The 24,148-nt window shown below is 46.6% G+C and overlaps 1 protein-coding gene across 18 annotated transcripts in view; it reads right to left on the bottom strand.

Moving 5' to 3' along the window:
* DAB2IP (DAB2 interacting protein) overlaps nt 1-24,148 on the bottom strand; it is a 347,539-nt gene that overhangs the window by 101,063 nt on the left and 222,328 nt on the right. The window contains exon 1 of one of the 18 annotated variants that reach the window (XM_048823317.2): nt 18,636-18,839. The exons of the other annotated variants lie outside the window; for them this stretch is intronic. The gene's annotated coding sequence lies outside the window, so the exon portion shown is untranslated. Of the gene's footprint in view, nt 1-18,635; nt 18,840-24,148 lie in introns of those variants that run through there. 18 annotated transcript variants of the gene reach the window in all.

The following is a 24,148-nucleotide window of genomic DNA, read 5'->3' as shown; positions in this document are numbered from 1 at the left end:
ACAGCTATAACAGGGAGATTCTGGTTGCCACATCCCCTGCTTTCCTCATACTAAAACTCTATATCACACAAGCTTTTGTGATATTCAGTAGATTTGTTGCATTTTTGTGCCTTATAATCTGGACAGTGTACGCAGAGACGTTAAAAGGAGATTATAAAGCATTAAGAAACATTTAAGCCAAAGTGCTTGATTGGATAAATACACTTAGCTCTCTAATTTTGCCTTCTGGATTCAGTTCCCAGGTTTACAGGCCAGGGTCTGACACAGCCGCTCTTCACTCCAGCCAGCAGCAATCCCCTCTTCCTCCCTTTCCACATCTACCTACTGACAAAACTCATTTTCCACTGACAGTTCAATGTCTTACTGACACAACACCCAGAGCACTTCTACATCTATCCAAGTTCCATTGTAAAACCTGCCCCTTGGAAGCTGCATGGGTCTGACTTTTGGATCCAGACAGGCTTATCTGCAGTCATACATGTCAGTTTTTACAGAAACCACATTTTCACCATCGCACAAAAGGCCGTAAATCCTGATTAAAAAATGCCCACAGAGCCCAGAAACACACACGGGCAAAGGAAACCTATTTTTATAAATCACCTTGCTATTTTTCACTGACATCTCCATTTTTCTTTACTGACTTTCACTAACAGTCCATTCCTGATGGATGATTTTCCTACTGATCAAGGTAGCCTGGGAGATGAGCGCTGTATAATATTCAAAGGAGGATTGAGCGAGTGTTGTTCAGAGCCCAGGCATTTGCTTTGGAATAGTGATTTCAGTTTTCAAGGCTGAATGCCACTACTCCATGCCCCCCAATCAGAAAATACAGTGGTAGATTTCACAGTGCAAGAACGCTGGTGTCTTTCAGTAGCCTGCAGGCATCATTTCTGCAACCCCCCCTGCAAGTCCAGGGGCAACTACTTTCTACACTGGAGCTAAAAAAATATATTAAAACTTATGAAATGCAGAAACTGTTGAAAAGTCAAATCCTGGCACAGCCTTAAATGAAATTACTGTACATGCCTGTGAAGGGAACATGGATAAGGACATAGTCATGCTTGCATGCAGGCCTTATCCATAATCCACACCTGCTGCTACCCTTGGAAAGTCTGACTAATGAACACAATTTATGGATAGGAGGCTGCAAGACACCGAAAAGGTTAGACTGCAGACCCAGAAGTGAGGCACAGATTGAGCAGGGTTCATAGATGACAGTCACATTATAAGACTAAATCACTGTACTTCAAAGTAAGGAAGGATAGGATAGCCCACCTTCAGTCCAAAGGATGCAGCCCTGCTGGGAACAGGTTGCCATGGGCAAGGGAATGTGGTGGAGAAATGCATTCAAAAGAGGAGGAAAGGAAATCAGTGCTAAATATTGTCGAAAAATTAATCATCGAGAAGGATCTCAAAGCCAGAGGGTTGAGGAGTTCTATTCAAATCTCTACGTAACAATACGGAAACGGCATCGGGATCTAGCAGATTAAGCAAGGACAGAGAGGAAATGTTGCACCCTTATCCCAGCTCTCTATAAACTGGGTCATGTCTCTTCACCCGTCTGTGCTTCCTTTTCCTCTTCTGAAAGAGGAGGGTCATGACCCTTCATATCACAGGATTAGTTGATGTTGCTGACATGTTTTAGAATTCCAAGTGCCCCTCCGAACTCGGTATCATATTACAAGAGCTGAGAAGACTCACTTCCTAATCATTACAACACAGTTTTTTTCTTAACATGAGTCATGGGTCATGAGTTCAGCATGTAAGTGAGAAGGACCTTGTAAGAATCAGGGGCCACTGGCCCCTTGCCCAACTCTCTCCAAGGCAGAGACAAGTACACTGAAGACTTTGGATGCGTTCAGGAATGTGTTGAGAATGTGGACGTTTCTGTACCTGCAGCGTGTGTCGTGCGACAGAACCTTCCCTGTATCTGGTTGGAGACACTTTGATTAAAAAATAGTAATAAAAAAATAGAGCTGTGTAAATTTCAGCTGCCAACCATTGAGTCAGTGAGCTGCGGACTCTAGCCTCCTCTGGATTCAGTTCTGGCTACGTCATAATTGCTGCAGAGCTTCCACAGGGCATTGTTTTGCCTCTACTTCTCCAGAGGCCAATCCTGAGTCCATTGTATTAAGCTTACATGGGGACGGATCCCTGGGGGAAACGTGGGAGCTTTCCATTCTATTCCCTTCCTTGCTGGCTCCCCAGCTGTGGCCCAAGGCTCCTTTGTTAGGTTTGCAGGGGAAGGGTTAAAATCCCTCTGGGAAAAAAACCAACAGATTCTTTGTTCTATTTTTTGTTACACGTCCAAACCATTTTTATTCCACACAGGTTTTGACCCTGAAAACGAAGTTACCACAAAGGTGGGTGTTTTACTGTATGAAATTACTGAGGCCAACAAAGGAAGTAGGCAACAAACCACTTTCACTCCAGAGCTTGGATGTGAATTCCTTCCTCAGGAGGGAAGAGCCAGGGCACCAATCTCCATTTGAATACGAAGGGCCATATTCTGCTCTCTTACACAGGAGGAATCCCCAGGTAACCCTGCTGAAGGGATGTTCTGGATTTACAGCAGCAGAGCTGAAATCAGAATCTGGCCCTCCACTGTATACTTAGCAGAGGGCCTTTGAAGTGCAGCTGAGCAATAAGGTCAGATAAGACAGAAGGCAGGTGTTCAAAGGGCTGCAGCCTCTCCCGAGGCTGCACCCGCTCTGATTTTGGGCCAGGCTGGGGAGGTGTAGCTAGCAGAGTGCTCAGAGGATGCTGAAGTCCCCTCAGTCAGCTGTTAGCAGGGAGATTTACTCGGGCAATGCAAATGGTAAATCAGGATCCACTCCACTGGGGGAGGCAGCTGGCAGATTTGTAGGTTCAAGTGCCTTTAACAATCATCCTATTTTGCAGTGTGTGTTGCCAGGTTGCCCCAAGGCACCAGAGACGCCAGCAAGGAAGAGGCCACAGACGCCCACCCCCGTTTGCACTGCAGCATCTGCCTTGCTGCGTTCCTTGCAGACAGGCCCCTTGTGTTGTCCCACCACAACCGGGCTCTCTCCTGTGTAGGACAGGTCCAGAAGAGCTTTCCCAACACTGACAAGCCAGGACTAGGTGGAATAACGGCTTTTCAGGGGGCTCAAGACCAAACGGGGCACAGTTCCACAAGCGTCAAGGTCTCTGAGACACTGGGGTCCAGTTACAGACAAACTCGTCCCTTCACATCAGATCCACTCAGTCTGTTCTTCAGACCCCATTTCCCCCCCCCCCCGAAAGCACCCTTCCCCATTACACACGCCCCTCACTCCCTGCCCAGGGGTTAAAGCAGCACATGGGTTGAAGAAAGGAAAGGTCCCACTAGAAACACACAGGCGCCCAAAAGGAGGGGAGCCCTGCATACACGAAAGCCAGCTGGAAGGTGGGGCAGTGAGAGCAGATGGCAGAGAAAGCTCACAGGGGGCATCTCTCCCTGCCCTTACGCCCTTTGCTGAAGTAGCCGATGCAACTAGCGGGGCAGGCAGTGCACCAGCAGGCGAAGCATGGACAGGAAGCCAGCGGGAAGAGCCTTTGTTACTGACGGTGGCTTGGGGCGGGCAGTCTCGCTGGTGGGCCCAGGCTGGCCATGGTCTAAGCAATCGCCCCTCGAATGTCAGCATGACTCACCTCCCTCCTGCAGTGCGGGGCTGGTTAGTTGTGTGTTGACCCTCCCATCCTCACAACCCAGCAGGCAGGGACTGCAGGGCTTTCCATACCACTTCAGTGAATCGGAAATAAAAACAGCAGGTGAGTTGCCAAACATACATGCCACTGCGCCATAAACACCACGAAGCAAAGTCCAGCCCGCCCACAACTGGAGTCAGAACCGCCTTCGCCTGCCAGCACAAACAAGAGCTCAAAGCCACCATCCAGCGCTGCCCCACCCAGAGGGAAACTCAAGGGTGAAATTGGCCTAATCACCAAGGGAAGGTCATGCCTGACTAATCTAATCGCCTTTTATGATGAGATTACTGGTTCTGTGGATGAAGGGAAAGCAGTGGATGTATTGTTTCTTGACTTTAGGAAAGCTTTTGACACGGTCTCCCACAGTATTCTTGTCAGCAAGTTAAGGAAGTATGGGCTGGATGAATGCACTATAAGGTGGGTAGAAAGTTGGCTAGATTGTCGGGCTCCACGGGTAGTGATCAATGGCTCCATATCTAGTTGGCAGCCGGTATCAAGTGGAGTGCCCCAAGGGTCGGTCCTGGGGCCGGTTTTGTTCAATATCTTCATAAATGATCTGGAGGATGGTGTGGATTGCACTCTCAGCAAATTTGCGGATGATACTAAACTGGGAGGAGTGGTAGATACGCTGGAGGGGAGGGATAGGATACAGAAGGACCTAGACAAATTGGAGGATTGGGCCAAAAGAAATCTGATGAGGTTCAATAAGGATAAGTGCAGGGTCCTGCACTTAGGACGGAAGAACCCAATGCACAGCTACAGACTAGTGACCGAATGGCTAGGCAGCAGTTCTGCGGAAAAGGACCTAGGGGTGACAGTGGACGAGAAGCTGGATATGAGTCAGCAGTGTGCCCTTTTTGCCAAGAAGGCCAATGGCATTTTGGGATGTATAAGTAGGGGCATAGCGAGCAGATCGAGGGACGTGATCGTTCCCCTCTATTCGACATTGGTGAGGCCTCATCTGGAGTACTGTGTCCAGTTTTGGGCCCCACACTTCAAGAAGGATGTGGATAAATTGGAGAGAGTCCAGCGAAGGGCAACAAAAATGATTAGGGGTCTGGAACACATGCCTTATGAGGAGAGGCTGAGGGAGCTGGGATTGTTTAGCCTGCAGAAGAGAAGAATGAGGGGGGATTTGATAGCTGCTTTCAACTACCTGAAAGGGGGTTCCAAAGAGGATGGCTCTAGACTGTTCTCAATGGTAGCAGATGACAGAACGAGGAGTAATGGTCTCAAGTTGCAGTGGGGGAGGTTTAGATTGGATATTAGGAAAAACTTTTTCACTAAGAGGGTGGTGAAACACTGGAATGCGTTACCTAGGGAGGTGGTGGAATCTCCTTCCTTAGAGGTTTTTAAGGTCAGGCTTGACAAAGCCCTGGCTGGGATGATTTAACTGGGAATTGGTCCTGCTTCGAGCAGGGGGTTGGACTAGATGACCTTCTGGGGTCCCTTCCAACCCTGATATTCTATGATTCTATGATTCTAATCTCCCGGTGGCAGGAGCCAGGAATCAGAGCCGACTCTGAAGCTGTGCCCCTAGCATGCCAACGTGGCTCCATAAACCTGTGGGAGCACAGTCTGAAGAGCGTGTTGTGTGGGCACACGCCGTGCTGGCCCCTCTGAACAGGCAGAGCGGGGCAGGCGTTAGCCGTCTATCCGGTCTACACCTACAGGGACCCAGCAAAGCGAGGTTCCTCCCCAGGGTGAGCAGGGCTCACAGAACACTGAAGGCCCATCGGAAGCACCCTGACCAGCCAACACTCCATGAGTTTAGTGCTGATGGTAAGGGCTGGACTGTCAGACCTAGAGGCTAGCAGGCTCTCTTTAGCCACAGCTCGGCCTGCCAATGAGCCCTCCTGACCTCCACCACTGACGGGGGAAAGCAGCACCCCCTCCATTCCAGCTTGGGACGCTGCTGGAGCTGCTAACCAGGTTGACAGAGGTAATGGAGGTTTTATGGTGTGAGCCTCTAGAAATGGCCTGGGATCAGGTCATTGATACAAGCCCCGAAGGAGCTCTCAGGGGCACCCGACGTGCTGTCACGCTCAGCCTGTACAGGGTTCAAACTGGTGTCCTGGAGGGGAAAGGCTCCATTGCCAGTTATCAATCCCCTGAGCCACCCAGCTCCCCATGGTACTGTCTGTGCTCTACTGGTGGCTACTGGGCTTCATTCTCCAGACTTCTTCCATTGTTGCTAGCTTTGAAAAGAAACACACAGAAAGGAAAGGTCTCTCCGGACGCCTCACATGGGAACCTCACTCACTCCAGTCCCTGGCGGGATGGCAGAGCTCACTTCTCTGCTCTCAGAACTCTCTCCATTAGGAAATCATCACCTCCTCAGTGGGAATTACATGAAAGAACCCTGTCTGTTTATGAGTAACTTACTACTTCCTGTGACTGAGTCAGTGCATAATCTCGGCTCACATCTCATTTACACAGCAGAAGGAGGACCAATCACATCCCGCAGGGATGAAGGCAGTTAGAGAGGGGAGGAGCAGTCACAGTATCATTACACTGCAAGCGTCATAATAATAAAAACCAGCAATTGAGAAAAAGGGTTATGATTGATTAGCATCTTCAGGCAGCTGAGAAGGTGACAATTTATGGGGATTTGAACTGCTGATGATTTGGGACAGCACAAGGACACTGAAATCAATCCTGCCCCAGTGCAGTGCAATGGAGAAGACGCCCTGCTCCGGTCCAGCCCATGTGATTCTGCTAAAAAAACCCAACAGTTGCCATGCAGCATATATAGAACTTCAGAGGATCTGCCAAGTGCCTTCTCTCGGAAGGGCCCACAACGAGCAAGTCCATGTTTTACAAATGAGCGGATGCTAATGCAGGTTTTTGTTTTGTTTTCTAAATGAGCTTAGAGCTGGTGAAAAGCGTTAACACCAGCCCTCGGGAGAGCAACAGCTTCTGTTTCTGCCCAGAACAGGTACAAGGCAGGCAGCAGAGCAAGCTTCCCCGGCACTGCACTGCCAATCAGATGGGGCGAGATCATCTGGGCCAGCCTCCTGGTCCAATTTGGTCCCTGGCCTCTCCGTGACCGTTAGCCGGCGTGCTAGCTGAGGCTTCCAGCAATGGCTTTAACACTGCAGACACATACACTGGTCACGGAGCATCCAGGGCACCTGGGATCTGACGTAGCAGGGGAGACGCTGCACCCCTATTCCCAACCCCCTAAGCAGTGTACTCTCCAGGGTGGAGCACATTCTGCTAAGCGCACACATCCCTGCTGATGTTTAATTAACAATTAGCAAAGCGATTGGGAAAGATGATTCATTTCACTCCCCATCTGTTTTTGTCAATAATGAACAAGGTTCTCCTCTTATCAAAAGGAAAATAGACCAGTACGGAAATTCACAGAGGGGCCCCCAACTCCAAGTGTCTGCATACGACCTAGCGTCTGGATCCTGCTTGGAGAGAGCACTCTAATAAAACTCAGGCTGCTGACTGAGATGGGGAAAAGGCTTGGTGTTAAAACTGGTTCCAAACCACACCACTCAGAACATGCCAAATAAAGAGAGGTGTCTGTGCTCGGGCCGATACCCACGGCTCACCACACCAGCCCTGCCCTGAGTTTATAGGGGCTGCTGCCTGCAGCTCTGGTGGAAGTCAGTATTTTGTTTCACAGGAGGTTGGACAAATAGTTGCTCCTGTTCTGAGCCTGCTGGTTCTCAGTCACTCTTCCACGCCCGTCCCTGTTTCATTCTGAATTTTAAACAAACTCAAAAACTCAACGAAATGACGGGGTTTTGCATCAAATCCCCATGAAACCACAACACATTTCTGGACACAGCACTGCTGGCGAGGTTTACAAAACGTAGCAATCCGGACCTGGGTTTATAGTGAAACTCAAAGGTGGTGAATTTCAGGTGCATTTTAACCAAAATGTTAGCAATGCTCTGTGGAGGCCTTGGGAACCCCACAGCCCTTGATATACACACACAGACAAATCTCAGACACAAGAGCAAATTACTTCAGTGTTAAATGCTAGTGTCAAGACCAAAGAAAGTAATGAGAGGAAACTGCAAGGTTGAGGATGCAGGCTCCAATGTACAGGGGAGCCAGGACTTCTGAGGTCTATTTTCAGCTCTGCCATTGACTAGCTCTGTGACCCCGACTAATCACTAACCTTTATCTGCCTCAGTTTCCCCACTGGGTAAAATGGGTCTAATTTCACAGGCCTATCTCACAGGAGGGCTGCGAGAAGGAATGAATGCTTGGAAAGCGCTCTGATGCCTCTGGACAAGAGGCACTTTATATATGAGGTCGAACTAGTCCTGGCCTATCTTTAACACCAGGCCTCGCTTCCCGCTTGAAAGAGAGGAAAAAAAAGCGTTGACGCCTTTGATTGCAGAGCTGTGTAAGTAGCTTCATCGCAGCTCTGCAATCCAGCGAGGTCCGGAGCGGAACCTGAAAGCCATTTTAGCTGTGCACCGTAAAGGCTTCCCCAGTGCAATTTAATAAGCCTCTCGGAGAATTGGGAAGCGTGCCGCACGCAGCATTTCCGACTCCCTGGCTCTTTTATTTAAGACAGGGTTTTTATTCTCTCCTCACTCTATGACAGTTTCAAGGTTTTGGGCATCGTAACTGCAGCCCAGCCTGTCAAGCTAAACATCACCAGAGACCGTGTACGTGGTAAGGGAGAAAGATAAAAATAGCTATTAGCTCTGCTTTTAGGATATTAAACAAACAAAATGGCCGCGCTCCAGTAAAGAGTCTCCTCTCTCTCACACCTGCTTTATACTGGTGCAGTACCCGTCACATCAAGGGAGTCTGAGTTACCCCGACTGAGGGCCAGATCCTGCAAACACGGAAGCCTGTGAGCTACTTTACTCCCATGAGTAATCCCCTTATTCCCAGAGGACTACATACATGCCTAAGAGTTTCCAGATTGGGCCCTTATGTTGGTGCAAGGGGAGCGGAATCGCACCCATTTAATTCACAGTTGTTTTCCTGTCATCCAGTGACCTTCCAGATTTGCAATACAACAACCCTGGTTTGATTCAAATGAGATACAGACAAACTGTTTCTCAGAGAACAACCCAGCTTGCTAAAATCATTAAAAATATCTTGGAAATGTTTGAACACTGGGCTCTCTGTTAATAAAAGGGAAGGTGTGCCAAGGCTGGGAGGACAAAGACGTGACCTAGCTGGGTATGTCTTGGCTAACAAGTGTCCCATGAATGTTGCTCTCTCCCTTCCCCTTGCGGCTCAGCTCTGCCCGCCTGCTTTATTCCTGCAGATATTTTAGTTGAAATTTACAAGGATTCCATTTCTCTCAGCACCTGGCATAAATTCTTAAGAATTTCAATAAGCTACCAGCCCACAGGGAGCAGAAGATGGGGGCAGGGCATGGATCAGTCACAATGCTGCAGCCAGAACTCTGAAGGGTGTCCTATTCAAAGAATATATGCACTACAAGAATGACCTCCAAACACTGCAAAAATACTCACATCAACTGGAGTGTTTGGGCCCATTACTGTAGGATGCTGAAATACTCCCCCCACCCCCTTTGGAAAACATTACGGCACCTTAGGGCAACAGTTCACTGTACTGCAGGAACACCCCTATAAGCTGTCGTGACTGGGATTTAGCACGGTAGGTACTTACAGACAGAACTGGGCACAATTTTTCAGCTCACACTTTTTTCCGGATGAAAACACAGATTCGATGACATCAAAATGTTTCACGAATCCAAATCAAAATGTTTTGTTGCAGCATTTTCAAAACAAAAACATTCAATTTTTTAGTTTGAAAACCCTTTTCACTTCAGAATTTCCTTTAGTTTTAGTCTTAAAAATTTCTATTTTGACTATTTTAAAATGTTTTTGAAACTAAACATTTTGTTCAACACCAAATGATTTTTTCCTGACTCTTCAATTCATTAAATTTTTTGAAATTTTTAGTTTATGGTTCAACCTGAATTTTTTCCCCTTGTCTTACAATCCTCTATTCATCCAGCTCGACTTGCAGGATAATTTTTAAGGGATCAAAACAACAAAATGGAAATAAAATTTTAAAGGTAACTAAAACATTGGCCCTATCCATCTAGCCAATGTCCCTTTAAAGAAATCTACTGTATTCCACACGGTATTTACTTTGTCACACATTAGAAGTCGTTGAACATTCTTGTCAACCATAAACTATTTTCCTTAAACAAATGATACATTGGCAATGGCTTGGGAAGACTGACATTTACTGCCCATGAGGAACAATGTGTCGAGTAAACTTGCAGCTCAGACCTCTCTTTACCACGGGAAGAGGCCTCTGCTGTCATCAGATGAAAACATGAACATACTGCATAACCAAAGCGTTAGGAGAAAGCTATACACTTCCACCAGAACTGACAGCAGACCCACGTAATTATATTGATGGTGATATTAAATATGTAATGATCATTCCCCAACTGCCGAGTAATGATCATCGTTCCAGCTGATCTGCGATTGGCAAACACGCTGTGCATTTACATGGGGGGAAAAGAAAACAAAAATATTAAAGTATTGTTTGGGGTTTGAACCAGAAGAAATGTAAAGCCATCCAGTGCATTCAGTCCAACACAGGACAGCAGACTAAGAGCAGATTGTTGTACATCCCTCAGTCAAGTCTTACTCCCTTCCTACCCTGTGCTACTCACTTCTACTCGACCAAGTCTTTGAAAAACTCCCCACAAAACCCTAATTAAGAGATCAGCAGAATCATTTCTGACAAGTTTTGCTAGATCCGTACACAGAAGTAATCTTAACGCCCGCACAGAATCCTTAAGCATTTGTCAGGATGCCATGCTAGCATGGCACAGGAACACTAGAGCAGCAGCAATCAAATTAGGAAAGGAGTGGTTGGATGACTTTCCAGGAAATGAGCAGATTCAACTGGCCAGTAGCGGCAAACCTATTCCTAGCAGTGGATTTGCACAGCTCCTTGTGAAACAAATCAATTAGATAACAGGCACGGACTGCTAGCTAGTGAGACCCTGCCCAGGATGTGTATTTCTCCACCTGGCTCTCCAGGCCAGAATACAGGCTTTCCCTGCTTAGGCAGGTGAGCCTAAAACAAAACGCTGACAGCCTTGGCTTTGAGATATATATTAATGGCCTGTCTGCCGCCAGAGGGAAATAGTGTAGCAAATGATGCCTTAGGGCTTGCACAGCATGGATGCTGCTGCCCTGTGTGTTTTACAGGTATTGGTGGTATGGGCTAGTTTCAGTGCCTGGAGTAAGGTCTTCTGTGTAGGTCCAGGTTAATTGTGCCACGTACAGTGGGGGCTTTCTGTTGTGGATGGGACGTTATGAATGCTGCAGCTGATCCCCTGACACATGCAGTGCCTTGCCTCTGGGGTGGGGCGGGCCACCATGGATTAGATGTGTCCCACTGGTACAGGCTCTGTGGCGCACTGTGCATGTCTGTGAACAGTTCTGCTCAGTCCTCTGGACTCGCGAAACCATGCAAGGACAAGCAAGAAACCACAAACCTACTGCTGTCACACTGCCCCTCAACAGCTTCCCCATGGAGCGTAGATGCATTTGGCAGAGGGTTTTACACAACATTCATCTGCCCGTAAAGAGGCTGAGTTCTAGTTGTGGCCACTGAACTTCTAGCTGAGGAGGCCTGGGTGGGACTTCCTTTTGGTAGGCAGCGGCAGGAGATGCTGCAGAGTGCCTCAGAGTCCCTTCCACCAGGAATCTGTCACTGCCACACGCAGACTCTGGTAGTCTAGGCAGTGCCAGGCAAAGTCTCCAAACACAGCCCCAGTCTCAGTACTGAGCACCAACCCTGGCATTGTCCTTCTGCTTTAAACATCTCAGAACATTCCACTGATGGATGAATCCATTAATGACATTCATCCCATGCTTGGGAGACTTTCCACTATACGTACAACCGCAGGGTCCCTATGATGCTCGCCACCTCACCTTGAGGCACAGGGACATTATTAGCAAAGAGTTCTGCATTCCACACTCATTACCAGTAGAGCAGGGGGAAAAGTCCTTCTGATGCAGGCGGTTCCTGCCACTGCAGCAGGAAAGAGGAGAATTCCAAGACAGACTGATCTTTGAGCTGCCTCATCAGGTCCTAGATTATAACTGGGGGGGAATGGGGGGGGGGGATTTTCCTTCAATTTCTCTACACTTTCTTACCATAAATCCTTCATTCTGAAGATAAGAACTAAATCATGCTTGAGGAAAGAAAAACTCACTTAATCAGAGATAGCTAAATTCAAAGTGCACCCAGGGTCAGTATTATTACTAACTTTTGCTTTGGAGGTAGAGCATTGAAGCATAATCCAGGCTTGCTGCAGGAATGACAGACAGCTGGTCTTGAGTGTGGCATGGATCTTTTTCAGCAGTAACTAGGTTTTAAGTTCTGCTTTCTCTTCCCTCATTTTTCAGCTTATTTTCTGCTGTTGACATGCAACCAAGGGCCATGCACAGTGAACAGTATTAGAACATCGCTCACAGTCAAATGACACTGAACATGCCATGTAACACCCTGAGGGCTGTCCTTACCAACTAAAGCAGAAATCAGACCCCAGTGAACCCATCCTGGGTTTTACACTGAGCCCAGTGCACTGCAGGGACAGGACCTCCAGAGTTCAGTGAGTGGTATGTGGCTACCAACCAGCGCAGGCATGATCACTGAACCAGACAGCAACGTCCACTGGATTTCTATCTAAGTGCCTTTGGTCAAAAGGGGTTCTAGCCACCTCGACAGAATGATCCAGTTGAAAACAAAGCTGAGTTAGAGCAGAAGGCAATGGCGATATGCCAATTACACAGGCAACTCTTTCGTAGGCCTTTAGTTTTTCATGTTTGCCATTGACTTCTGTGGGTGCAAAATCAATCAACTTGGGTAACCCTGCCATGCTGCTTTGTCATTATATTCACAACATCCCACATCATACATGAACTCCCCCATGCCCTCTCCCCGCCCACAGAAGCAAAATCTCAATCTTGCAAGAACAGATCCATTTCTGGAAGACATTGGAACGCCAAGGCGTGTCAGTAGGTCACAACTGACTCTCATACGTCTTAACAAATTTATTTGGGCACCAGCTTTCATGGGCTAGAACCCACTTCGTTGTTTTTGCTGATACAGACTAACACGGCTACCACTCTGATACCTGTCGTAAGTCTTAGCATTCCTACCTGCAGCAGAGTGGCCCTCGGAAAGGGGTAAAATTCTTCCTTACCTGCCAAAACCATCACAGAGATTCTGTGCACTGACTTCTGGTTCCCCACTGATAAACCAGAGTACAAAAGTTGGAAGTGAGAGGTTAACGGCATGAGGTTTGAGAGCCTCAAGATCTAGTTCTAATCTTAGCCCTGCCACTGACTCACTGTGTGACTCAGAGCAAGTCACTTCATTTCCCTGTGCCTCAGTTTCTTCATCTGTAAAATATACACCTTCCACCCAGGGGAGCTGTGAGGCTAAATGAATTGATGTTTGTAAAGTGTGTTGAGAGCATGAAATGGAGGGTGCTAAAGAAGCACAGGATATTTATGATTATTGCAGACACAGCAGCACCAGTGGGAAATGGCTTTTGCAAAGCAATTTCTGATCCACAGTTATGAATCATCACTGCACGCCATGGCCAGCAATACCAGATCCCGCTGTATTATCTACATAGACAGAGGCATAATGTACAGAATACATTCCAAAATACAATATCAACAGCAAAAACCAGAATAAATACAACCAATGAGAAAGCAGCAACCACTAATCACGCAGTTAAACAACAGGGGCTAGATGTTAGTGAATTCTTCTCATTTGCCAAATAGTCACACCCTACCAAGAGTGGCCACATCTCTCATACTAGCCTACAGTATCTCACATCATGGTTCGTTTCTTCCCGGTTTATAAATATTCATTTTTCCTCATTGATATTAACAATAACCCACCCCGTTAATGGAAATCTTTCTTGAGACTCGAGAACATGGAACACACTGTCACTGCCTCCCAGGAGAATGTCAGATTCAGCGGGGTCTCTGGCCCAGGTCCTCAAAGGTTCTGAGGTGCCTAATTCCCATTGATTTCAAAAGGGAATCTGAGGATCTGGGGCTGTTTCCCCTCTCTGGGTGCAAGGAGAGGAGAGACTTCACCCTCTCAACGCAGGCAGCAGATAAACAACTCTACACTCCACAATCCCAGCTGCCATCGCTGGATTTCAGCTCCTCCTAATGGAGAGCTCTGATAGGTGGGGTAGATACTTCTCAGGGTTCTGGAGGTGTCTTGCTCTGCAAGGAGACAGTCAAATCTGCTGACTGATCTCAGGCTAGGATTCAGTTTAGTGCAGCACCTGGCAGCTAGGCCAGGGGAAGAGGCTTCCTTTTGGCTCAGCCGATAGATGTTACTGGATAGACTTGCTGCCGAGGACACAAGGGTCCCAGTTTGGATTCAGCTACAGCAAGAAGCAGGACACGCCCAGAGCCAAATCCGATTTGTGCAAGTGAGGCATGGATAAAGTGGCCCAACAGCTGTTTTACGGGCCTGTTGGGCGATTGCCCTGAAACAAGGCATCCCTGACAGGGGAAGAAAGAGCATAGCCAGTTTTCTGGCACTCTTGCATGGGGCTCCAGATGCAGAAGCTGAGCCGGGGAGGGATGGGGTATGCTGGGGCCATTTAATACCCTGGCTATTCCTGGATGCCACCTACCAGTTGCATGTGGCGTACCTGTTAGGGCAGCCTTGAAGTTTCTCTAATTCAGTATGGGGCTGAACTAGGCCCCAGCAACTCCAACACAAACCCATCTTTGCACCTCCCTCTCAGTCCCTGAGCCCTGAAGGAATCAGCCCTGCTGTGCATCTGGCCTCAGGATGGGGGCTGTCACATGGCTGCATCTACTCCAGTGGCTGGCACCAGGGACCATCAACAGTTCCTCTAAGGATGCCTCCTAATCAAGACCTGGAATGGATTTTTCATCACAGAGTCCTTCTGCTAGCACTTTGCAGGGTACAATTGAGATTTACGGACCTGGGCTGGTGGATTGCTCCCTGACACCTACATAGCAAAGCTCCAGCATTTAGTTCCTTCATCCCCACCCCAAATATCTAATTTCAATTTAATTTCACAGTTGTAATGGATTTTTCAAAAATATTCAAGAACATATTTACTTTCCAACATCTTATTTCCTTTCACATTTGAAAAAACTTTCTATCTAATCCCCCAAGTCATCCTTCAGCCTGAATAATTTCAGGTTTTTAATCAATAGCTGTCAGACTTGTCAAATTACTTTAGGGAGCACAAAGCAATTTTTAAACATTCATAAACCCTCGTAGAGTAGTTAAGTGCACTGAATTTTAAAAGAAAGAAGAACTGAATAACACTGATCAAACAGGATTATATTCTGGCAAATTATAAATTAGCTTTCTATGAATCACATCAAAGCTACTTATCCAGTGTCAGGCGCCCACTGCCTGTAGGAAAGAAAGTCACCCACTCCACAGTAGGGAAAGGAACCCTTTCTTCTTCAGCTCAGGGGTAGGAGGCCGCACACTCTTCTGTTGTCCTTCAAGAAACATCATTTTCTAGCTAGCTATTGCAGGGTTCTCTAGAGCTACCATCACTCGGGTATGTAAGCACTTCCCAGGGAAAATGGGTCTGTATAGCAAGGTGAATGGAGTCATCCGTTTCCTGATTGCAGGAAGCTTTGCTTAGATGCCATGTATATTATATTATCACACCAAATATCTTAAATTTGTGTTTCTCATCAATCAGGTTGTGGTGGGAAAACTTGCAGCATCTCCTAGATGATTTAATTAATTTCAAGAAGGTACAGTCTAAATTACTTGCTGAAAAGGGTTTCGGCCCCTCTACACCACCAGTCCCATGTGACCCATTGCAGACAGCGACTGTCATGAACCTAGCATTCCAGTGTCCTGGTGTGGATGGTGCTGCAGGCATCCTCCACTCTACTGCTGCACACCATGCCTGGTGGTGGGGACACATCGTGCCCTGCACACACACACTAAACCGGCATCATGGGAGATGCAGTCTGTATCCACCACAGGGTGGAGCCTGCTCGGGACCGGCTCACCAACGGATGTACATGTGGCGCTCTCCTCAGCGTTCAGTTAATAACAACCCACACTAGCGGCAGCATAAAACTGGTGCAAAAAATATCGGCCTTCATTAAAATGTGAGGAACCCAACTGCACAGGGAGAGCGTCTTGCGTTTTCGTGACCAACGCTTATGGTTAAACCCAACAATACAGCTAGGGAGGTGGGACTGAACCTCTGAGGGTTGTCTGGGGACCCATGTGACACTAGAGGCCTCAGTCTAGTTCCAGGCGGACAAGCGTTCACACCACAGAAATCCAGCACCACAACTGACAGCCCCCAATTTCTTGGGCAGAGTGTGACCAGGCCGTGGGCAGTGAACTCACCTCTAAGCCAGCAGGTCAGGACCGAGTCACACTGAGGGGGCCAGAAGGGACGGGGGAGGGAGTGGTGCTGCTCCAGCTACGATGTACTTGTTCTGGGGTGGCGGCGGGCCAGCCGCCCCCAGCCTGGTCCAACACCCCTCATCAGCACGGAGTTCACACAATGTCCTGCTGCCCCGCCCCATCAGTCAACCTAGCAGCCTTCCTCATCTGAGGGATGTAGGTCAAGCAGGGGAAATCAGGGGAGCTTCGTGGCTCTGTCAGGAAGGGAAGAAACCCACCGGGAAAAAGCCCCACTCAGCTCACAAAGCAGAACGGAGGGTGCTCGGAGGAATGGAACATTTTTGGCCACGAGCAGAGCAGTATGTCCAAATCTCCCTCCTTCCCTCTCCCCGCCCCCACTCCTCCCAGCTAAACCCTCAGCTTCCACATCCTCAGATCCACTAGCTGTTAGTCACGAAAATGTGAGATGCTCTCCCTGTGCAGTTGGGCTCCTCATATTTTAATTAAGGCCAATATTCTTAGCCTGGGGATGAGCACAGCATGCCCGGCCATTTAGCCGGACTCGTGGGAGTGAGTTTAACTCCAGCTGCTGCAGGGGACCTATTGTGACCATGGCAGGAATTCCGTACCCTGGCGATTGGAGCTGGTACTGCCTTCTGGAAAGGAACCTCAGCCAGCAGGCGGCGTGCGGCTCAAATAACAATCAGCAGGCGGGGTGATCCTGCTGGAAAGATGTCTGAACGACAAATGCTGCCAGTCAGTCTCAGTGATGGAGGTCAGCAAGCTGGGGGTTGGGACAGAGATGGATGCAGCTGTGGGAGGGAAGGCGGCGGGGGGGAGAGGGGGGAATATGCACTTTACTGCAGCTTCTGCTGAACGGTGAGCATCTCAGAGGCGTTATCCTGAAATATCCTGTGTGTTTTGTACTGAGATGGGCCTGATCCAGAACCCCACTGCTTGGAAATCCTTCTCTTGAATAACTATTTTATATTATTCTTATATTATTCTTTGCTTTTAATATTGCTTCCCTCGTCATTTTGGCCCAGAGCTGCAGTTGTTTGCACTTCCAGTATGCATCTCACTTCCATAAGTTATGTTTCCCATCCTGTAGACTGCTATCCAGTGTTCTCCTACTGTCAAGATCTGCTGCATATGTCCTTTGCCAAAGAGGTACAATTTTGAACAGCCAGCCTCTGAATAAGGAACAGTGACTCCTCCTTTAACCTTTACGTTATTTACTAATTTCCTGGAGGATTTTTTTTCTGTTGGCTGAACTGGTGCGGTATTGACAGCAATGGGAAAGGGATGTGTCTTACGAAGCCATGTTTCGATATCCTGACAGGCCACAATTGCCAGACACTTGCACAGTTTCAAATACCCTGGACAGGATATTCCTCCTTACACAGATTTTTGATGTTCAAGTGACCTAGTTTTTGACAGTTGTTCCAAATATTTAAGCCCTGGTTCTGGAGCCTGAATGTGTTCAGAGCTTGGGAAATCTTGTTCCCAGAACCCAGCCTGCCAATATCTGTCCAAATCACTTCCTTAGCCTTCAACCAGGATTTATGAGTAGGTCTGGAAATAATTTAACACAGTTCAGGCCAGGAAAGGCAAAGAGAGAGAGAGAGAGCGCGAGAGAGAGCGCCGATAAGCGAGTCAAATTCAGTAGGAAATCCAGTATTGTCTGACCTGACTTACGGTAACTGCAATTGTTTGTGGCACAAGTTGAAGAAGCAAAATGTTCCCGAATGAGGAAATTTTAGAAAATTAGAGATATTTTCAGGGTTCAGCCTGTTTTCTCTTAGCTATGAGCTCAGCAGGGCTGTCAAACTAGTTGTTACTTCATAGACTTTTCCCTAGAGATCAGTTATTTCTCTTTACTTTTCCTACTCCTAAACAACCTTTGTATTATTATTTGTTGTTCTCCTATATTCATTGATAGCTGTGAAATCAAATATCCTCACCATACCAGGCAAACGCACAGAAACCAGCAAGAACTTACAGGCAATTGCATACACTGTATGATCTAACCCAGAATAACACAATTCCAGGAACTAAAAAAAAAACTAGAAGTAAAGAACATGAATAGGACGTTAATCGGATCAGTTCAGCGTAAGTGGCAAATCTGACATTTCCATTCATCTTAAATCATTAACCCTGTGAATTACACATACTTGTGGGAGGGGGGAGAGGAATGATAAAAATTCACAGATTTCATTACTTCACCATAATAAAAATAATAATAAAAATCAGATTGCTTTTTGTCATGCAATAATCTTTCCTGGGATTTGTTAAACTAAATTTAATTAAGGGGCTGTTTCATTAAATGAAAAATTAAATGAAAGACAAGAGGCCCTGAGTTTTGAGAAAAAAAAAAGAGTCAGGAAAAGCAGAGATTTAAAGGATGTCAAAGATGGTTAAAGAAAACGCATTGACAGAAGCGAGGAGCTGCTATTTCTCCTCATGTTCACAAAGAACAGCATGCTTGCAGCCTCCCCTTGTAACACACACACACACACAATTAAGATGGAAGAACTTACCATAGTTCAACCCTTCCTTGCCCACTTTCCAGAACCAGGAAGAACTATTTAATGTAAACTCCCAAATCCACTGCAGGAAGTGCAGAGATCACCCTGTTCCTCTCTTTTCCTCCTTGTATGGTCTGAACAGCTACGATCTGTAAGCTGACTGTTGGCCCCAAGCCTTAGCCCCCTCTGGTCTCCGTAAACCATTCCAGTGCAGTCCACTGGGAACAATCATCACTAGTTAAACAAAGGCTATATTCTAACTCTATGTAATGTGCTTTTAAAGGGACAGTGCTCCAACTCCCAGCTATTCCAAATTTAAAGGCACAGAGCTTCTTTTTAAGCTCACAGACAGTAGAAGAAATTTAAATACACTTATTTTCAAACTTTAAATATAATTTTTAAAAAAATTAACAATGCCCCTAAATCCAGAGATTATAATGGAGGAATTAACAGCGGTTTTTCTAGCCCCTGTGTTGTTGGGCCCAATCCTGCCTTTCTGGAGAACCCCAAGCTCACATATGTTTCAGAACGAGTTTAGGGCATGTCCTGAATGCGGCATCAGGCCTGTGGTGTTCAAATAAAATGACAATACTTTTATTTGAAACAAACACACATTTGGCATTTCTCTATTACCTCTATCTGAGACCCTAGACGGGCTTTATTAACAGTGGCCTTTTTATTCTGAATTTGTAAAGCAAATTGTAAACAAACGGGCTGAGCCTCTAGGCCCTAGGGCAATTCAGAAAAATAACCAATAAATCAATAATAATTTGTTACTAAAGGGATGCTGTCAGCTGGAAATCTAGTTCATTAAAACCCCCGAGTCAGAAGTAGTTGGGGGCAGGTGTGGGGACTCAGACTCTCTACCACATTCTTATCCCTCCAGTTGCTATGCGAAATACTCACACAAACAGCGACACCGGGGAAAGAGAAATAAAGTTGAATCATAGAATCATAGAATATCAGGGTTGGAAGGGACCCCAGAAGGTCATCTAGTCCAACCCCCTGCTCGAAGCAGGACCAATTCCCAGTTAAATCATCCCAGCCAGGGCTTTGTCAAGCCTGACCTTAAAAACCTCTAAGGAAGGAGATTCCACCACCTCCCTAGGTAACGCATTCCAGTGTTTCACCACCCTCTTAGTGAAAAAGTTTTTCCTAATATCCAATCTAAACCTCCCCCACTGCAGCTTGAGACCATTACTGCTCGTTCTGTCATCTGATACCATTGAGAACAGTCTAGAGCCATCCTCTTTGGAACCCCCTTTCAGGTAGTTGAAAGCAGCTATCAAATCCCCCCTCATTCTTCTCTTCTGCAGGCTAAACAATCCCAGCTCCCTCAGCCTCTCCTCATAACTCATGTGTTCCAGACCCCTAATCATTTTTGTTGCCCTTCGCTGGACTCTCTCCAATTTATCCACATCCTTCTTGAAGTGTGGGGCCCAAAACTGGACACAGTACTCCAGATGAGGCCTCACCAATGTCGAATAGAGGGGAACGATCACGTCCCTCGATCTGCTCGCTATGCCCCTACTTATACATCCCAAAATGCCATTGGCCTTCTTGGCAAAAAGGGCACACTGCTGACTCATATCCAGCTTCTCGTCCACTGTCACCCCTAGGTCCTTTTCCGCAGAACTGCTGCCTAGCCATTCGGTCCCTAGTCTGTAGCTGTGCATTGGGTTCTTCCGTCCTAAGTGCAGGACCCTGCACTTATCCTTATTGAACCTCATCAGATTTCTTTTGGCCCAATCCTCCAATTTGTCTAGGTCCTTCTGTATCCTATCCCTCCCCTCCAGCGTATCTACCACTCCTCCCAGTTTAGTATCATCTGCAAATTTGCTGAGAGTGCAATCCACACCATCCTCCAGATCATTTATGAAGATATTGAACAAAACCGGCCCCAGGACCGACCCTTGGGGCACTCCACTTGATACCGGCTGCCAACTAGACATGGAGCCATTGATAACTACCCGTTGAGCCCGACAATCTAGCCAGCTTTCTACCCACCTTGTAGTGCATTCATCCAGCCCATACTTCCTTAACTTGCTGACAAGAATACTGTGGGAGACCGTGTCAAAAGCTTTGCTAAAGTCAAGAAACAATACATCCACTGCTTTCCCTTCATCCACAGAACCAGTAATCTCATCATAGAAGGCGATTAGATTAGTCAGGCATGACCATCCCTTGGTGAATCCATGCTGGCTGTTCCTGATCACTTTCCTCTCATGCAAGTGCTTCAGGATTGATTCTTTGAGGACCTGCTCCATGATTTTTCCAGGGACTGAAGTGAGGCTGACTGGCCTGTAGTTCCCAGGATCCTCCTTCTTCCCTTTTTTAAAGATTGGCACTACATTAGCCTTTTTCCAGTCATCCGGGACTTCCCCGGTTCGCCACGAGTTTTCAAAGATAATGGCCAATGGCTCTGCAATCACAGCCGCCAATTCCTTCAGCACTCTCGGATGCAACTCGTCCGGCCCCATGGACTTGTGCACGTCCAGCTTTTCTAAATAGTCCCTAACCACCTCTATCTCCACAGAGGGCTGTCCATCTCTTCCCCATTTTGTGATGCCCAGCGTAGCAGTCTGGGAGCTGACCTTGTTAGTGAAAACAGAGGCAAAAAAAGCATTGAGTACATTAGCTTTTTCCACATTCTCTGTCACTAGTTTGCCTCCCTCATTCAGTAAGGGGCCCACACATTCCTTGGCTTTCTTCTTGTTGCCAACATACCTGAAGAAACCCTTCTTGTTACTCTTGACATCTCTGGCTAGCTGCAGCTCCAGGTGCGATTTGGCCCTCCTGATAACATTCCTACATGCCCGAGCAATATTTTTATATTGCTCACATTGACACACAAAGTGCTGTCAAATGCCCAGAGGCAAACAAACTAAAAACATTAGGTCACAGGGATCATAAAAAATCAGATATGATTTTTAAGTTGTATCCCTGTAACTGTCACACCACATCAGATTGGTATATTTCTTATTTTATGGATGGTGAAACTGAGGCACAAAGAAGTCAATTGCTCAGGGTCATACAGAAAGACAATGACAGATATGGGAACAGAACCGAGGCGTTTTGGCTGCTGGCCCACTGCTTTAACCATTAGATAACTTTGCCTCCATTAAACTTCTGCTCTCACACTGTGCAGTGGAGTGGGGCTCATTTCAAGGCCTCTGCAATGACAATCAGGGGCATGAGCAGGCTCTGGTATGTGTGTTTCAACTACTTATGCTTATCTGTGTTTGTGAATGCTCTGTCAATGCCTCAGGGAGCTGTTTACTGGGCTGAAATAACTGGGGTCTGGTAGTTCAGTTCCTGTATGACGAATAAAAGCGAGCAGAGCAAATCTTGTGGTATTTTGATCCCAGATGGGAAAAAGAAAAAAACAATCATAAAACACAAAAACAAAGGCACAAATCTGGGGGCTTATTTGGATTCCTGTTAATCCAAACTCTATTTCAAGCACATTCTCCCAACACCTGCCATCCCTATATTTTTCTTTTAAATCAATTGATGCAGTCTGCAAATTCGTTTGCTTTCATTCTGGAAGGGATGGGTATCTATTTTCCTACTATGATAACAATAAAATATGCCCTGAATCTATGTCACTCTCTTAATAATGAGTCTGAATACACTTACTGTCATGGTCGCATTGCCAAATATTCCTAGCAGCCATTTCATCTCTGTCTGCCAGTCCAGGCCTTCTACCAGAACCCAGCTGTGGGACTAGAAATAAATGGGCTCCCCACCCAGTAGAGCTTCTCTGAACATTGGTGTTAATGGGCACAGATGTCCTCTGCTTTAACACACGTAAGTGCTTTCCACAGCTGAGTAACTCCAGTTACCACTGCCTAGTCTCATAACCGTAGCAGTAAATAAACCAGAAGAATTGGCCCTTTGCCTTCTTAAAATTATGTGCTTTATGTAATCTTTAAAAGGATGCAACCAGCTTAGGCGCCAAAATACAATTGGCAGCACTTGGCAGATAAATAGGGACACTCCTTTGAACTCCACAGAAATGCCATCGTCTACAGAGAACTTTCTGGGAGGACAGAATGATGGAAAATGCCAAATAATCTGCTAAAATATTGAGATTGTCCCTTTTAAATAAGAACATTTGGCAAGGATGCAGCTATGCCTTCTCCACAGCATTGCACTGGTGAGGAACCAAACATCTACTAACAGCAGAACAAGAAGGAATCAGCTTAATCTGCAGCAAGGGAGATTTCAGTTAGATATTAGGAAAAGGTTTCTAACTCTACGGGTAGTTAACTTCTGGAATAGGTTATCAAGGGAGGTTGTGGAATCCCTGTCACCACTGGAGGTTTTTAAGAACAGGTTGGACAAACACCGGTCAGGGATGGTCTCTAGATAATACTTGGTCCTGCCTCAATGCAGGGGGATGGACTAGATGACCTCTCGAGGTCACCTCTAGCCCAACATTTCTAGGATTCTTCACACTATAAGTCTTATAAAAATACAACAGATATTTTTCCAGGGCTGCTGCATGAAGCTTCTCTTTCATGAGCAAAGGTATCTTGGGGGCCTAAGTGTCCTTTAAATGGTTTGGACACACATGTGTATTATATACACTCACAGAGAAAGAGACAGTTATATCTCGCCAGTCTATAACATGGAACCTGGTAGTACATTTTCTTCTGTGTATAATTTTTTTACTTGCCTTCAGTCACAACCATTGTTTTGTATAGTGATTATACTAGAGAATGTGATCATTCATTTTTGTCATGTTCTCGCACAAACACTGCCCATAAATATGTACAGTTTCAGGTCTGTTCCTAAGAGCCCTGGACCTGGCATATTATTGTGCATTATGGTTCATCCCTCATATTAAAATAATAAACTTGGTTAGAAATCTGATTCCAATATGAATAGCATAAGACCTGACCTTCATAGGCTCAGCCCTATAATTAACACCAGGTTGAGTGTCCGTGAAGGCTAAGGGGCCTCCAGGGTGCTTGATCAGGGAATAACCCTATTTAAGAGCTAGATTTACTATGCATCACAGCTGTGTGCTTAAGAGGGTCTCTGGGGCCCAGCAGTTTGACTTTATAGGGATTCTCATGTGGTTCAGATGTCCGTGCATGAGCCCCTTCTGTCAGCTGATCACTAGGGCAGAGGGGAGGGCAGGCATTCTGGTTTCATTATTTCACGACTAACCAGCAAATGAAGACAAGTGTGAAAATGCCCCCGGAGAATGGTGGTGGTAAAACAATTCAAAGAAACAGCTGGTAGGTGTCACCTCTGGTAGCACTTCTGTGACGTACATGGTAAATTCCCTCTTCATAAACACAGCCCATTTCAGAGTAACACCCCTCGGTCCTTGGCTTCCAGCAGCAATCTTAGGGAGGCCACACAGTATTTACTGAGAAAAGCATGACCAACTGTTAGGGGTATTACAGTAGCACCAATTGAGATTGGGCCCTACTGTGCAGGTGCTGTACAAACATATAATGAGAGACAGTCCCTGCCCCCAACAGCTTCCAGTTATTCTGACTCAGAGCCTC

Source organism: Caretta caretta, chromosome 16, assembly GCF_965140235.1.
Source record: "Caretta caretta isolate rCarCar2 chromosome 16, rCarCar1.hap1, whole genome shotgun sequence".
Classification (NCBI taxonomy): domain Eukaryota; kingdom Metazoa; phylum Chordata; order Testudines; family Cheloniidae; genus Caretta; species Caretta caretta.
This window is presented reverse-complemented; position numbering and strand designations above follow the sequence as displayed.